Source organism: Rhopalosiphum maidis, chromosome 3 (genome assembly GCF_003676215.2).
Source record: "Rhopalosiphum maidis isolate BTI-1 chromosome 3, ASM367621v3, whole genome shotgun sequence".
In the NCBI taxonomy this organism is placed as follows: domain Eukaryota; kingdom Metazoa; phylum Arthropoda; class Insecta; order Hemiptera; family Aphididae; genus Rhopalosiphum; species Rhopalosiphum maidis.
The window spans coordinates 69,069,982-69,088,090 of record NC_040879.1 but is presented as its reverse complement, the minus strand read 5'-3'; the positions used below and the strand labels follow the sequence as shown (position 1 = coordinate 69,088,090).

At 30.1% G+C, this 18,109-nt stretch overlaps 1 pseudogene; it reads left to right on the top strand.

Moving 5' to 3' along the window:
- Nucleotides 1–2,269: 2,269 nt before the first annotated feature.
- On the top strand, nt 2,270–3,170 carry LOC113557628 (annotated as a pseudogene).
- Nucleotides 3,171–18,109: the final 14,939 nt, after the last annotated feature.

The following is an 18,109-nucleotide window of genomic DNA, read 5'->3' as shown; positions in this document are numbered from 1 at the left end:
AATAAATCTTTATGACAAAAAAAATTATTTTTGTTTATAGTAATTCTGCATTATGTTCCTACAATACTTATAATCATCAATTTGTTCCATCCACCAGTAGACAAGCCCAACAACAGCAAGAACAACAAATTGTTTGTTTTACTCCCCAGCACTCACATAGCAGTCAAACTGGTAGAGTTGGAAATAAACAGCCTATGTTAAGCCCAGTAGATGAAGAAATTATTATTGACTAAAAGACTGATTTGCGATTCACTAATGGTAGTTTTATTTTTATGTAAACTTATTAATAAGAAAATATCTATGATTACTAATCACAGATGTTTATATTATGATGTAGACATTTGTGTAATAAATTATAACATAATAAATGTATCTGTATAGTATGGTTCTGAAACAATGTCCGATTGGGCAATGATCCATCTCAGTCCTAAAATCTTCATTCACCACACACGTCACATACTAATAGAAAACTACTAACAGAACTATATAAAATGACCCCAGTCCCCGTTTTATAAGTAACAATAGTGCATAATTAAGTACTTGTGAAAACCACCACTGCCCTTAAAAATAGCATGGATATACATAGATGTGTATGTTTATATCTGTGAAAAGTTCCTTAGTCGTAATTCCCCACCAACCACCAACATGTTATATTCTTATTACTATTATTCTTATACAACTTTGACATGTTATTATCTAAGTTTCTATTCATTTGATATTTGGTTTTGACTTGATTCAGAATGGTTAATAATTTTGAATCAAAGTATATTATAGGCTTTGGCATTTTATATATATATATATAAACATACTATGATCGTATATAATTTTTAATTATTCTCAAGACAATTTAGTCTGTTAATATAAAATATTTTTAAACTTTATTTATTATTACAATATTATTATAAGGTAGTTAATATTATTTTTTTTTATACATATATGTTTAAATTTCACAATGATTTTAGACCTTTTTCGTTTTTATTATTTGTTTAATCATTAAATTTATTTAAATTTAAGTTGTACATAAATTTAACTGTAAATTATTAATTTTTAATTTTTGTATTAACCAATAAATAAAAACTAAAACCTAATAATAAATATTGTTGTTGTAATTTTGATATGTTTATAAAAAAAAGAAAAAATCTTACGGCATAATAAATATAGATTTTATGGTACCTTTTATATTATATTTTGTATAAAGTTAAATGTAAGTTGTCCACCATCTGGACTAGAATATTTGAGACTGTGTAAAAAATTGAAAATTTACTTAATATGGAGGCAATCCATAATTCTTTTTAACCTACATAAATATCCTGCATTAATCTTTTTAAGAACGGTTGGTATCAAATGCCCAAATTGTTAACATTCCATAAAGGTTAAACTTTTATTTGTATACATAGAATATAATTATTTAAGTACTCAAGGTTAGGTTATGTTAAATCATGGGAATGTATTATTAAAAAACACATGGCATATATTTGTTCTACTGAGCTTTATTGAAATAGATGTTCAATTAAAATATATCCTAGGTATTATAATTATTGTAATGTAGGTATCCAGAATATTCAAGTAATATGTTTTGGAATATTGATTGTAGACCATTTTTAATACTACTAGACAACTAAAAAGATATAACATCTGATGAATTTGGATTTAAAATTATTTTATTTGTAAATTTATTATTTATGACTGATTTCATGTAGCTAAAATATTCATAAAAACACAATTAAAAGAAATATTTTTAAAAAATTCACTTTAATAATATAATCTAATTTGATACATTTATTTGTTTTTTTTTCAAATGCTGTGTCATGGAATGACAAAAACATTGCATGGGTCAGTATAACCAAACAATTTAATGCTGCAACACCTGGTTGTGTACATAACATTTTTTTATAAAATATATTGTAATTTTGTTAATTTCAATCAACAATTATGTATTGTATATAACATTTTTCTTATCCTCTTTTGATACTTGGCGATAAATTTATTGATTTTACAATGAAGTATTTTTTTTATTTTTGTGAGAACAGTTTACATGGTAGAAAAAATGCTACAATCATCAATTTTGAAGTAACTATCTATTAGAAAATGGGATTTAACTACTATTCACTTGAATCAGATCTTCATATTCTTATTGTCTTAGAACAGTATTCTATATTAGTATTTATTTTACTAAAATTCTTACTTAAAAAGTTATTTTAGTTTTTATTTTGTTTAATTGAAATCCTACTTATTTAACCAAGAGATCCTACTAACTTACTGCAAAAATATGAAAGTATCAAGACAATACTTAGGGAGTCGAAAAAAACTGTTTGAAGCTGGTGGTGGACCACATGTTAAACCTTATGAAGCACAGAGTGATTTAGAAAATGAATTATATTCTACAATCAGAATCTCTGCTGAAGGTTTACCTAGTAATTTTGATAGTGATGTTCCAATTCGTAAGTTTCTACTCCTTCCTACTCGTATTAATAAATACAATTTATTATAATTTATTTTATAATGTTCTATATAAAATCTTCCTCTTCGCTTTGTATTAATAACTTATAAACTGATTTATTTATTATTTATAGTAATTAAACAATATCTACCAACTACATTCTCTTTACAAAAAGAAATAAATTATAATTTAAGTAAGGAATCATATTTAATAGATGAATATTAAGAGCAACGTAGATCTAGGTCTAAATAATATAAAAAAAAAACTGAATTTTTAGAGCTTTAATGGCATAGTGCATGGCATTATTAAAACTTTAATTACTGTTTATCAAATAATAGTCAAAACAATGTAACATGATCTCCTTTAAACTCAACAAAATGCTAAGAACATCACTTAAAAATGCAAAATTAACATTAAGTAACAGCAATCAAAAACAACGTGAGTATTATTTTAAACAAAATATTAATTTTCTGCTGCATGTAGACATTAAATAGGTTCTACAAAGTCTTAAATATTTGCAGCTAATAATAACAAACACTGCATGACCTCAGCAGGTGAAAGATTTGAAGACCTTGCAGAAAGCAAATTAAAGTTGGTATCTTTGCAAAAACAATTTTTCAAGCAAGAAATGATACAGTCATCTGTCGAACATGACACCAAATTAAAATATATGGCAGAAGAGGAAGAATTAAAACTAGAAATCTTAAGAATCGAATTAGAAATGAAAAAAAAACGATTTAATTTAATTTAAAATAAAACATTCTTTTAAATACTTTTTTAAAATTTCTAACATAAATTTACAATAAATAATAATTAATAATTCACACTACAATTTAAATTCTTCTAACAAGCTACCTATAGACATAGGTTATAAGTAAAATATAAAAATAATAACGGTAAGAATAGTATTAATATTTTAATGTGAAAGAATAATAATAATAGAAAAATTAAAACAAAAATATATTATTATTAATGTTAAATAGTAATTAAAATAAAAATATAAAATATATTATTTTTATTTATTTATAATTATATATTATATATAAGCAAGTATATAATACCTAATTTTTATTATTATTTATTTTAAATAAGAGACACTAAACTTAAAGACTTTGTTGTTACTTGTTTGTCAATTAATGAATTAAATTTATAATAAAAGCTTAATTTAAACAAACCCAAATTTGTATGTTTCAAATTAAGATCCCTATTATTTATAGCCTAGAAAAATACTCGTTTATCAATTGTTGTCTTGTACAACCCTCTTCATCTATTACTTGGTGATTGACATTGATTATTCCATTTGGTGGTAATACTATATCTATGAGATCGGGGGAGGGCTTCTAAATCATTATCACATTTAATGTTATGTAAAATAGAACAAGCAACAATTACGGCTTGTGAAGTAGTTAGTTTAATAAACTAAAATATAAAATTGGGAATCTATGTGTCCTTTCTACTAGATTTCTAGTTCTAATTATTGATTCATTGTATAGCCATTCAATGTTTCCCTGTGGATTTATAAAAGGAGTCACAATATGACTGGTATTTTTATATACACTGTCTACAACAATTAAGCTATTGCCCCATTTACTATTAGCAAATTGATTATGGACAATTGAATTTTAGAAAATTGTTTGATCATGGCAAGATCCTGGCCAACGACCTCCTTATCCATTATTTTTAAATCGGGTGATACAACTGTTTGAACATAAAATGAAAAATATCCTTTTCGGTTTCGAAAATACTCAGCATTTTGAGCGCCTAAAATAGTGTTATAATTATTTTATATGATACATAAAAATATATATCTGCTAGTGAAAAAAAAAGAGTAAATTCGTTTATGCAACATCATAGACGATATTTTTCATGATTTTTATTTTTATATATGTCATTAATTAACCATGTAAATTATTTTTATAATTATTAGGTTAAGTATATGCTATTATAAATAAAAGATATGGCTGAATATTCATTATATTATTTTTTGTTATTTATTCTTAAAAAAAACTTAAAATTAAAATTTTTTTAAAATAATATGTATTATAGGCTGTCTATAGCTCAAACGCGTTGGTTGTGAAAGGACTGATCTCAAAACCCGACTTCCGAATGATAGCTTGCCGCCCACGAAGACTGGTATATGAATACAAAGGGGAGCGCATAACACTGCTTCACGGGAACTCCGCGTTCTGTTTCAAATGACCGACGGTGACGATAAGGTTGGGATACGTCCCGATTTGGAGGGACATTCCCGATTTTTTAATATACTTGTCCCGCGTCCCGCTTCAATTTTTAACGGGACGCGCAACGCGCATGTCACGATACTTAATCTATTTTTTTTTCGATTCCCGCTTTTTAATAAAGCGGGACGTCAATATCTCGATTTTTTTAAAATATTACATTTCAAAACATTGTGTCCCGCGAGTTGAAAAAAAAATCCCAACCCTAGGTGACGACGGGTGGAGAGTTGAGACCACACGGACGTAAGGAGTGACGTACTAAGAAGTCGTGTTACAACGGGTCACAACTTCGCACGCGGTAAACGACGTGCGTTGTTACTGCGTGATTCGCGCAAACGCGAGAATTGTGGAGACGAGTAGATAACACTATGGCGTATACTGACGCACAGGCCGGCGGATCACACGCGCGGACGTTTCGACAACGGGTGACGAGTTGAGACCTCGCGAACCGGAGTCACGTACAGAGGACGGGTTACCGGGTCTCAACCTCGCACACGGCACACGACGCGCACCAATAATTGCTCACTCGACAATTGAGTTATGGAAACGCTAACTCGAAACGGCGATCACAGTGATCACACCACTCATCAGTGTGGTGCAACGGTACGACGATATGTAATAATAATAAAAGAAAAGGCACAGCACGTTTGTCAAGCGAAAATAAGTCTGACGAACGCGAGAACGAATTAGAAAAATATGGCAACGGTCACGTGTCACGTTAGCCGCTTTCCCGCACGAAAGACGACGTTAAAGTGAAGTCGCGGCGACAAAAAGCTGGTTCGTACGCCGATAACGCACGCAATCGTCACAATCGATCTGGATTGAACAATCCGTAACGATTTATAGACAAGTTTCTGTCGAATTCAAATATTTTTTCAAAATCAAAATCGGACATCTTAAACTAACTTTAATTTTCTCAAAGATTAAAGTCTTTTGAGCTAAAATTGACGGCAGTGGCGAGGCCCCTTGGGCCTTAATAATAAGACAACAATAATATTTATAATAATTTATTTTATTGTACATAGGTATTATTATTTGATTTATAACTTATTATACTACCTACTAAAATATTATTTATAATTAATAACAATAAATACCTAAAACTAATCATATTTTATTTATTTTGTTGTGTATCTACTTATGATTATTATTTATTATTGAACATCCTACATTCCAACTATATATATATATATATATATAGATTAAATAATATATACATTGAGCGGCCCGGGCACGTATAAAAATGATATGTGCGCCCGGTCATTATAGACTAGAGTAAGTTATAAAATGCAATTATTTAAAAATAGTTTTTAATATTTCCGAATTTATACATGGACGAAGAGTTCACTGAAATTATAATCGAGACCGGATATTAGTATTTTATAATGTCTACCAATAACTATAGCAAAAAAAAAAAGATCAATATTAAAATATGATCGTTGTTTATTAAAAATAATAAAAATATATTGAGTATACATTAAAATTCTAAGAATTATTTATAAACCATTTTTTTAATACAAATGCTTTATACAATGTACATTTTGTACTATTAAATTCCGTATGTAAAATACAACGAGGTAGTGTATCGTCATAAGGGAAGTTATCTATACGAGGACACATTAGATCTTCCGTGTTGATGACATTAGTGTAAAGCATAAACTCACTAATAATTGTATTTTTCTGCAAACTTTTGACATAAATTGTGTTGTATTTGATTGATTGAAATATTTTCTCTATTTCTGTGTACTCCACATCGCCGCAATCTAATGTTAACCTTTGTTTTCTAATGTTAAACTTTTTCAAGTTAATTATAACAGTTATAACTTGAAAAAGTTCGGCTCAAACGTTTTTATAAATGCTTATATTTATATAAGAATCACTTTTAAAAGTAAAAGATAAGAATAGGCTCAAAAATCGGTTATAAAATATACGGCCCTAAAGCTACTGAAGTATAATTCGTTAATAAATTATAATGAAAATGATGAAAAATAATAAAATAATTATTCACACGTACCGATCGGGATGTACCCCTCTGCAAATTTGATATTACAGGAAATAGCTACACGCCATATACACTCATGAAAGTAATAATGAAATTAGGTGCATATAATACCTTTTTCGTTCTATATCATAATACAGAATTTACTAAAAACCAAAGATAAAATAATTGGTGGTTATTCCGTTTTCGAATTTCGTATCCGTGCGCTTTAATTTGTATACAATCAATGGTCTAAGTGGTCGCGATAAGCTTAGTCGATAACACAGATAGTAGTACCTAATCGTAATTCGTATTTATATTTCACAGATTAATCAATCATCGAAGTAGCAAAGATTGTAAACTACATAATATTATTACTTATTAGATACTAGGTTAAGTTTATAAATTACACAAATTTCAAATACTCAGTAGAAATTCAATCATTCTATAAGATAAATTATATTTTTTTAAGGTGCCCATATTCATAAAGTCAACCGCCCGTTGACTAATACCTAGTGTGTTAGCCGACAGCTTACACTCCATACGCCAATGCACTACACCGACCGACTTGTGTGTTTGCGTGTAGTGGTGTATAGTCCAGCTAGCATTGGTTGGGTTCGCCGCGCAAAATACTATACGTACCTATAGTGAGCTATGTAGTGCAATAATGTGTGAGGTGTGTATACGTGTGGGTGTGCGCTTAAAAATAAGGACGAAAGGGGGTAACTAATAAATGGTAACTCAATAGTTATAGTAGAGTGTATAATATAATAAAATTAATAATAACTACGGCGCTTTTGGCTCAACAAATGCAAAATAATAATTGTAATCGCCGGTTCGGCAAACCAAAATTACATATAATAACATTATACAGCTAAGTGTCAAATTGAAATGTATAATAAATTAAAACAATAAAAACTCACAATAAAGACGGTGCTCTGCTGGCCAGCTGCTACCGGCATCTAACATACACGCTATAAATAATTCACAATACAGAGTGTATCAAAAGTCTTCATCCGATTACAAATGTATGTAGCTCGGCAAACGTTAGCCATTACATACTAATGAAAAGATTAGATAACCAAGTTTATTTTAAGTCATTTTTCGATTAGTATACGGGTAATTTACCCGCGGCTAACGATTGCCGAGCTATATAAATTTGTGATCGGATGAAGACTTTTGAAACACTCTGTATGTGCAAATAAAAATGACGAGGTGCCCAAGTGAATTTACGCACGTTAAAAAGAATATAATAAAAATTGGCGCCTTGGGCTTACAATTAATAATAATATAATAAAGATTCGGTGTTGTGCGCCTTCAAAGGAATATGATTAAAATACAGTGAAAACTCTTTATAACGAAACTCTACAACGAAAAACTCTATATAACGTAAACATTACGTAATAATGGTCGGTTTGCTTTATAACCCATTAGTCAATTCATTCTCTATAACGTATAGTCACTCTCAATAACGAAACGATATTTTATATTTCATAATACAATGTATCTGTTAAGTATTATAATTATAAATTATAAAAATAATCGGCAAAAATGCCGAAATATCCAAGAGCGATTACATTCTTTCATTGCCTTTTTTTAATATCGTAATAATACCATTATTATCGATATCGAATATATTCGTTTTATTATCGACGTAATTTCTAACAAAAATGTTGTTTTTTTTAAAACCCTCTCTATTACGAAAAACTCTCTTTAACGAAAAAAATCTCTTGGTCCCTACAGATTCGTTATAAAGAGTTTTCACTGTATTTATTAACGTCCGCGGCGATTAGCGCGCACGGCAATAAAATAAGAATAATAATATAATTTGTAGGTACAGACTACAGGCAATATACGTGATAATAATATATACTTGCAACGAGCGGACTTATGTGGCGATTAGCGCCCACAGGAAGTATAAAAATTGATGACTACTTGAGCCGTAATAAACACAAAAATATTATCGGCGATCGGCGCCCGTGAACTTTTGCGTGTACGACTGTGTGCAACGAACTACTTTTAATTTACGGCGGCCGTGTTAATTTTACGCGAACCGGCTGATTACGCTCTATACGTATTCCGTGCTTATTATATAATCGACAGCTGACACGGACAATTATACAAAAATAAAACAATACAAATAAACAAATGATAAGGTGGGTGGTGCGCATGTGTGCGTGTGTCTGCGTGTGTCTGTGTGTCGGTCGGCGGCAAGGCATTATACGTCGTACCGAACTTTTTTTGGCCGCGATCTACTAAACATATACTTCGCCTTCGAGGATCGACTCCCGTTTATTGATAATGTTTGTTAACTACCACCATGATTAATTTTCGTGTGCGTAGCCTAAAAATAAATTCTAACACGATCGACTTTGAAATCGTTTGCGATCGACCGTTTGGCCGCCCCTTGTATGCATATAGCAATATACTCAGGGCCGGCTCGAGGGCGGTTCGAGCTACGCAGTTGCACAGAGCCCCGGCGGGCCGCAGCCTGTTGCAAAATTAAGTTTTTGGACATTTTTAATATGTTACATGCAACAAACGGAAAAAATTTAATTAACTTTTGTATGTAAATAATAAATGGTCAGTTACTAAATTGTGTTGTGTTTATACCAATCACTAAATAAAATGTTAACTGCAGGGGCAATTGACACCCTAATCTTAGGGTTTTCGGCTTATAAAAGATGGGCTCATAGAGCATGTATTCGACTTATGATTCAGATTCAAATAATGACTAACAACCACTAAATAGGGTCGTACGTAATTTGCACAAAAACAACCAAAAAAATTATGTAATTTGTGCCACATCCAAAAATTAATTTTGGTAATTTTCGCCACTTTTAAATAACTAAATACATTTTTTTTTACACATTAACAATATATTATATTTTTAATCATTGATCAATCAAGTTAATTTAAAAGGTTACATTTATCAATATACAAATAGTTAAAATAAAAAGTAACACTAACGATTTTTAGATTCATGAACTTTTCGATCTGTAAATTTTGCAAATAATAACGAATCTTTGTCTCTGGTACTTTTAATAATTTCATCAATATTTTCATCCATTATTTAAATTTTTATATAATTTTTAAACGTGATACGTGAATGTGAACGCATACGCGATTAATATCGGACAAACTGTAAATATCTCGATACTACTGTTAAATGTTAATATGTTCGATATTTTTTTTTATTATTATTAGATGAGACTAAATTATTTGGTATTATCGTGTAGCTGATGTGATATCGGTTAATTTATCAGTTGGTAAATACTAAATTCCAACAATTGAAGTAAAAAGTGTGGCGCAGATTACCAAGATTAATAATCTGTATTATCTCGTTGGTTTTTTACGATAATTTAATTTTTAGGCGAGTTATGAAATTATTAAATATTTGAAAATGCTCATAATTCACTTAAAAATTAAAATATCGTAAAAAGCCAATGAGAGGACACAGATAATGTTCTTACCATCTTACCTAAAAGTTTGATAATATCAATTCACTCTAATAATTAATATTAAAACTAAAAGCACACTATTGAAACTGATGAACGAAAATTTACTATGTCGTACGTGTGTAAGACGGAGACAACACGTACGGGTGAGACGTCCTCTTAACGCTGACCATTGTGACTTGTGACCAGTATGGTCGATCATTATTGTTTTTGTGTATAGACCGTCGGGTCTGTCGTGTGCCAAGTGGCAACATGTTAATTTAAATTGTTTCTTTTAATTATACTGAATTGTGCACACACACTATATTAAATATTTAATATTCGTGTGATTATTAAATATTATCAAGTAACATAACAGACGATAGCGCAATTTCGGTTGCCTATTCACTTGGCCGTTAGGCTCAATAATATATAATTTATTAATTCCGAACACGAGCCAACAGAAACATTTCATATACAGCTTGTTGAATTGCTTGTTCGAAATCTGCTACAAATAAATTTTACACGAATATTAAACCTAATTCATTGCACTTTTCATAAATAATTTTAAACGTGTCTACAGTTTTATATGAAAGCAAAACAAAGATTAATGGTAACCGGTAGGTAATAGGTATACAATAATAATTACAGTAGTGTCGCGGTAATCTATAGGGAATTGAGGAAAGGGGCCATTCGGATTACCTATGACTGTAACAAAATTGTCTTGAAATTTAAAGTTAGACATTTTTTTTTTATTAATTTGGTTATAAACTATTTGAACTACAATGAATATAAAAACTGATTACATTTTGGACGTATGGAATCTTAACGACGCACACGTGTGATGATAATAGTAATGAATTATGATTATTATTTTATTGATCTATATAAGTATTAAGTACAATAATAGAACGATGGCGATGTACAGTGTAGATTACTACACTCGAAGGAGTTCGGATTACCGTGACACTACTATATTATGAACAATATATGCAATTATGAACTGTGTATGCAGTGTGAATATTTGATAAAAAAGACTTTGGGAAATGTAAAAATGTGCCATCCACAAAAATAATTGTTTTTTTCTCATACATTTTAAAAAACAATTTTTATTGAAAATAACACAATTTAAGTAGATTCGTTATACCTAATAAAAAAATTTTTATCAATATTTGTTTTAATTTGTAATATTAAATGGAGAAATAAGCAATTGCACCTGAAGTCATTTCTTGTTTTAAATATATGTATTTGTTACCTATCGTGTTTTGCGACGTAAAAAGTGTTTCAAAATATAAATCTATGCTACGTGACTATTATAGAAATTTTGAATTTGAAAATATAAAATCACACTTCGTAATTTCATGTTGGTACTGGGTCCTAAATTAATGTTACATTTTTCGTTATTAATTTTGCATTTATTTAATAATTGAGCGATAGGTAATAAGTATAATTTCAACATATTTGTAAGCAGAAGTATACTGATTTTAAAATTTTTTTAACACAAAATAAAAAAACGTATTTGCATAATTCTTTTGCATATTTTTGAATTTCCGAGTGCATATTTAACAATAATTTTTTATAATAATCCGGGCCTTAAATTTATTATACTTGGAATATACAGCTTTTAAATATAATATTTTTTAAGCATTTATCATTTTTTTATTATTTAGCTAATCATAAACGGTATAATTTTTAAAAAAAAGTGTAAAACACTTGTGTAAGAATCATAACTCCTAATCCTAAATGGCCGATTTTTGGGTAGTAAAAGTTAAATAAGGAAAAAAAGAAAACATGCATAACATAAGTATGGTATTATTTCATTTTAATCATACGGGCTCCACACATCACTGATACACTTCCGCAGTGAGGCGGAGACTGACTATTATTTATTGTAGACGGCGGACGGTGGTTTAGGTATAATGATGTTATTACATTATTGATAAACATAAAAATAGAATAATATTACCCATCGGCGTCGGGTCGCCTAACGTACACACTCACAACAAAAATAGATATATAATAATACATAATATAAGTAGACGCAACGATCACCGGAAAGCGTCCCACAACCGTATATGAAAAAGTAATAATAAAATAAAAATAATAAAATCATACACTTGGTTGATCCTTTAGACTGTCTGCGCCGTAAATTATTAAAAGAGCCTCAATAAAAAAAAAAAAATTAATAAGTTATAATTTTTTTGTATTTGTTAAGTTAATAATTGTTGTTATTATTTTTGTCCAGACATGTTTTACAAGATTTTCATACAATTCTTTATTTTCACTAAAAAAAATTTTTTTTGGCACATTTTTGAATTTTCGAGTGGATAAATATGTGAATATTTAACAATACTTTTTGCATAATAATCGAGGCCTTAAATATTATTAATCTTACATGCAGTCTTCTTTTTGTCCAAAACTTCCATAAAAACTCCTTTTTCTTATTGTTTCTCGTCGTTTCTGTAAGCTATATTTTCACATTATTTTGTGCTTTTCCACTTGTGTTGTCAATATAGTATAGGCAATCTTTCAAATATTTTCTCCATAATATACTCTTCTCAAATTATATTACAGTATTAAAGTACCTTACCTATACATTTTTTCACGTTTTAAAATCAAAACACCTTATCATATTATCATGTGACATATCTTTCACACTACGTTTTTTTAACTAACACAAGTGCGCTGTCCGCATGCACGCTGAAATACAATTGTTACTATTATTAAAGTCTAAACATGTTATTAGCATATTAGCTTGTTCTCTTACAAGCTTTTCATACAATTCTTTAATCTTTATTTAAAAAAAAAAATGAACAATAAATCACTGATTACCGATCGCCGTTGTGTAGAGACTAGGAATAATAGAAACCATTGAAACATACTAAATTACTAAATGCATAGTAAATAAAATTCCACATACAAAATAATATTAATATTGAAAAAATAGTGCAATTGAAATAAATTCACGGATTCGGTGATTGGGCAAATGTAAGTACTAAGTTCCTACACAATAAAAAAGGTACGTACTACATAAATAAGTTACTGCGTATATCATTATACATAATTTATAAGTTATCAATCTAATATCAGTTAACAGTTATATCATAAAATATTGCCATACATTGTCATGCATTATAATATAATTGTTATGGTTCTAATTCCAAAATATTATCCGTTTGTTTGTGTCGTATCATTCGTATTATATTATTTATATATTATTATTGTTATTTGCTGTACGCACAGCGATGAGTTTATCGGTACCTTTTGGACTTTCCCAGCTCAGTCGCAAATATAATTTTATAATAATAAAAAACATAAAAGTGCATGCATTAATTTATTACCAGTTTTTTAAACACAGTCCACATCAATTATAAATAATAATAATAAACAAAAAACACACATCATTGTAAAATCAATACATTCATCACTCCGTTCAGAATCTAATAATTCATAATTGTAAAAAATATGTAATAAGTAGGTACTGCATAGTGCATTTTGTATATAATAATATAATTTATAATATAATAAATAAAATATTCAATATGATAAAAAAAATTATATTTTTTGAGATTTATTTCTGAAACTTAAATGTTTAACATAGTAATATTGATTAATATTTTTGGTTGAGTACTCTACTATTTTTTGGTTTATAAAATTTTTTTTTTCGGCATGTGTTTGACTAATTTTTGTTATTATGTTACTATTAAAAGTTATTATTTTTATATATGTATTAACTTGAAATAATTTGAAAATTTCAATAATTTTAAAAATGTGTGGATTTTGGTGATACAAATTAGAATTAAAATCCGAATGAAAAGTTTCACATGCGTTTATCGTATGTATTCTATATTTCTGTCTGATGATTGTTTCGCCCATTTTTTCGGTGGAAAAACACTATTATTTGATATATAATTTTCAATTAAATAATCGATTGCTGGATTTTTTTTTTTAGGTTTGTCTGCTATAAAATAATCTGTAAAACAAATAACAATCCTTCAATTCTATGGATTGAGAAAAGAAAGTCCAAAAATATGCACCAACCATTTTCCTGTATCGTCATCTGCTGAATTAAATCGTGACGCATAACCTATGTTTTGTATTTTACGAAACCAAGCTTTTCCCAAATGAAATCGACAACCAAACACCTCGGTATCTGGAAAAATTTCATAAACGGCTTGATGCATAGCTATTTCAAAATCTAAAATAATTTTTTTAGATATTACTCCAGATATTTTGATTTGCTGTCAATAATGTGATATATGTCTTTTTTTTCTCTATTTGGTAATAAAATAAACAAAACACTAATGGAATATAATATGTCCCATTTTCAATTCCATAAATCGTGTATAATTACGTGTACTATTTATCACAATAGTTAAAAGTACCATCCATGTATAAAATTAATCTAATTGTTTTAAAAATTCTATGTTTGTGTCACACGAAAAAATAATTATTTCATTTAGGGCATCATTGTTATAAAGAAATAAAATTGTTATAAATTTGCTTGATTATAAAATTATCAATTGAAATCATTACGAGTCAAACTTGGTCGCGTTGTACTTGTGTCACTAGGGCCAACCTACAATTATTAGGAGCTTAGTGTATCAACAATAACTGTTCGAACGCGGATCTATATTATCGCGCCACATCACACGATTAGAGATAATCTCCCTAGACAGTGTAACGGATGCCGAATCTTCTAGAATCGGTTTTACTCCCTCTCATAAGTTCGCCGGCATCCCGTCTGCCGCTATAAGCTGTGCCGCCAGCCTTTTAAACTTATCTTTTACTTTTTTCCAGGCGGTCTAGCCCGAAGCATCGTTGCGTTCGTTCGCCGCCTCGCGCTGTGTTGTGCAATCAAACCGCGTGTGCAGACAACGCGTTTTTTTGCTCCAAGTCGTGCCGTTTTTGCCGACTTACGTACGCGTTTTATCAAGCCGTTATCGTACGTCATGTGCACCGACTATCGTTTTGGTAATAAATTATTGTTATTCGCGAGCCGCCTCGTGCCTTTGCCAGCGCGTGCCGCCCAAAACCGCGTATCCGGACGACGCGTTGTGTATTAAGTTGTCGTGCCGCTCGATAGACGCGATGGCGTACCCGCGCATTTTTAAGTCGTTCGTTCTGCAGAGGTCAGACAACGCGCCACGCGTACTTATTGCCATTTATTTTGTGTGCCTTCATTGTTTAAGGCGATAGAACCCGACGTAACTGTTTGCGTCTGTTCTCGTTGCGCTGCCCGACGGGCTATCAACATATATGTATATAATATAATATCAATACGTGTATAAACGTCATTGCAGTAAGTCCGCAGCAGTCACAGTCGTCGCTGCCGCCGATATTATATCCGCTTAGCTATAAGCACCCGTCGGTCTTGTTTGCCGTCAAACCAGGGGCGTCATTTCAACTTTTTGAAAGGCATGCTACCAACAAAGCAGGCTAAAAAAATTTCCAGCAGGCCAATATATTATAATATACTATAGTTATTACAAAAAAATGTTTTCTTGCTACGCTCAAAAATGTAATTATTCATCAATATAATGATTTGATATAATATCATTGTTTTATTTTTAATTAAATTATTTATATTTTATGGGCAGTATGGAAAATAAAACAAACATGTTTTAGACAATATTTTTATTGTTTCAGGAAATGCAAATAGTAGATTTAAAACAATATTTAATATTAATTTTAATTTTAATTGGGGCTGTTTTCTGGTTCTAATGTTGCCTTAATTGAAGAAAATTTTGATCGCAGGCTTAGAGAATTAATTTGAAAACTTCCGTAGTGGTCTAAGAACTTATTAACAGTAACATATTATTCTGTATGAAGAAAATCAGCATTTGTATAGTAAAATACAAAGGTAGGTAACCTTTTTACCTACACGGCTACACGGGCCATAATTTTTTTCAGTTTTTCATTGAAAGGCCGCATACAAAATTAAAATATTAAAAAATGTAATTTATTATACGTTATATACATTATATACGATTAGATTACGTTCTAGCACATAGCTTACCTCATGAAATGTGCGCATTGTTATAAAATATATTCGGAGGGGGGCCGCAGCAAAAAGTTCGAGGGCCGTGTGTTGCCGGTGCCTGGTCAAATACATTAAATATATCAAAAATGTGTTCATTAACACCTAATATAACTTATGACCAAAGATGTCGATGCTCGAGACCAATTATATATATATATATAAAAAATGAATAATTTTTGCTCGGCACAGAAAAATATAGCCAGGTCAAATTGGATCTTGATAAATGTAGGTATGCATAAGCATACTCTGCAATACCCCAAAGGGGTACGTGCGTCATACAGTATCTATTATACTATTACTAAGTATCTATCACTAACACTGTTGATGTTTATTTCTACTAATTATTTCTATTATGTGAATCGTTAATCGTTTGGAGGCGCCCACCTATAATATTTATTATATTTTATATTATTGTGGTTTGTGGTATTGTCTCTTGGGTTATATTTTGCCATTTACTTTAAGAAGACGTCGTACCCGCACGTGTTGTCTCCGTGCTCCGTCTTACACACGTACGGCATAGTAAATTTTCGTTCACCGGTTTCAATAGTGTGCTTTTAGTTTTGATATTAGAGTGAATTTATCTATTATTAAACTTTAAGCTTTTAGGTAAGAACATTGTCTGTGTTCTCTCGTTGGGTTTTTACGATATTTTAATTTTTAAATGAATTGTGAGCATTTTCAAATATTTATATTTGTATACGCATAACTCACTTAATAATTAAAATACCGTAAGAAACCAATGAGAGAACATTGATAATGTCCTTGTCAAAAAGTTTGATAATAGGTAAATTCACTCTAATATCAAAACTATAAAGCGCGCTATTGAAATTGGTGAACAAGAATGTTATTATATCGTACGTGTGTAAGACGGAGACAACACACGCGGGTGCGACGTCCTCTTAAGTACGAGTTTGTAGTGTTTGTACCATTAATTCCTATATATATATATATACATATGCCGGGTAACCTTCTCCCGTCCCCAACATCTCGCGAGTCGTGTCTGATAACGGCGAATTCTGAAAGTAGGATTGGACGCGGCGGCAACAGTGACAATGTTTTGTTAATATTTTAATAGGTATTAATGGTGTTAGAGTTATTTAAATACCACTTCTATAGAACATCTACAACATCTCAACAACAAGGCACAAAATATGTTTGTAATATTGTGCGTTATTTATTTACCTATCCACATTTAAGACCACTAACCAGTAATCACTAATCGGTATCTACTTGAGATAATTTGGCGTTTATTTCAATAAAATAAAAATAAATAAATTCGGACTCAGAACCGCCTCGAGAGCTAGTGTTGGCTGTGCGGTGTCTATACGACCGAATGACCGATACAATATTTATATTATTTATATTATAAAGGATTTGTTGTGTAGCAGAAAAGTAAAGACCGTCAATTTAAGCGCCACCGACTACCAGGGTCCCATAAAGACATTACGACAACCAGCCGCGTGCGTAATCTGGCAAGATTTCTGGTATACGTACCAGCTATATTATAAGTGATCGTAAAGTACTAAAATGTAAAAATACGTAGTTATTGAGATCCGTTTCGCCAGCACTGTCACTTTCAAATTATTACAGACAGTATTATGTACTTTTTTTATGTACAATTTTGTATAAATAAAAAAAAAAATGTTCTACACCCACCCAAAATGATAAAAACTATTTTTGATATGAGCGTGGAACTGGCACTGGAGAAACATGAATAAATACGACACGTAGCACGACTGTAAACTGTTCGTCATGTCAAGTACCTACCAATGGTTACAACGACGACGAATATAACGTCCTACTGTCTTGATACTAAAACAATAATAATTGTGTTGTTTAAATTATATTGGATAAATAATAAGTTAAGAATTATTTATATTTTTACATATTTACTTAACTTATAAAGAAATAATCATATTATTTTGTTGCAAAATGTATTTTACTAGCTCAAAATAATAAATTTTATAAGAAATG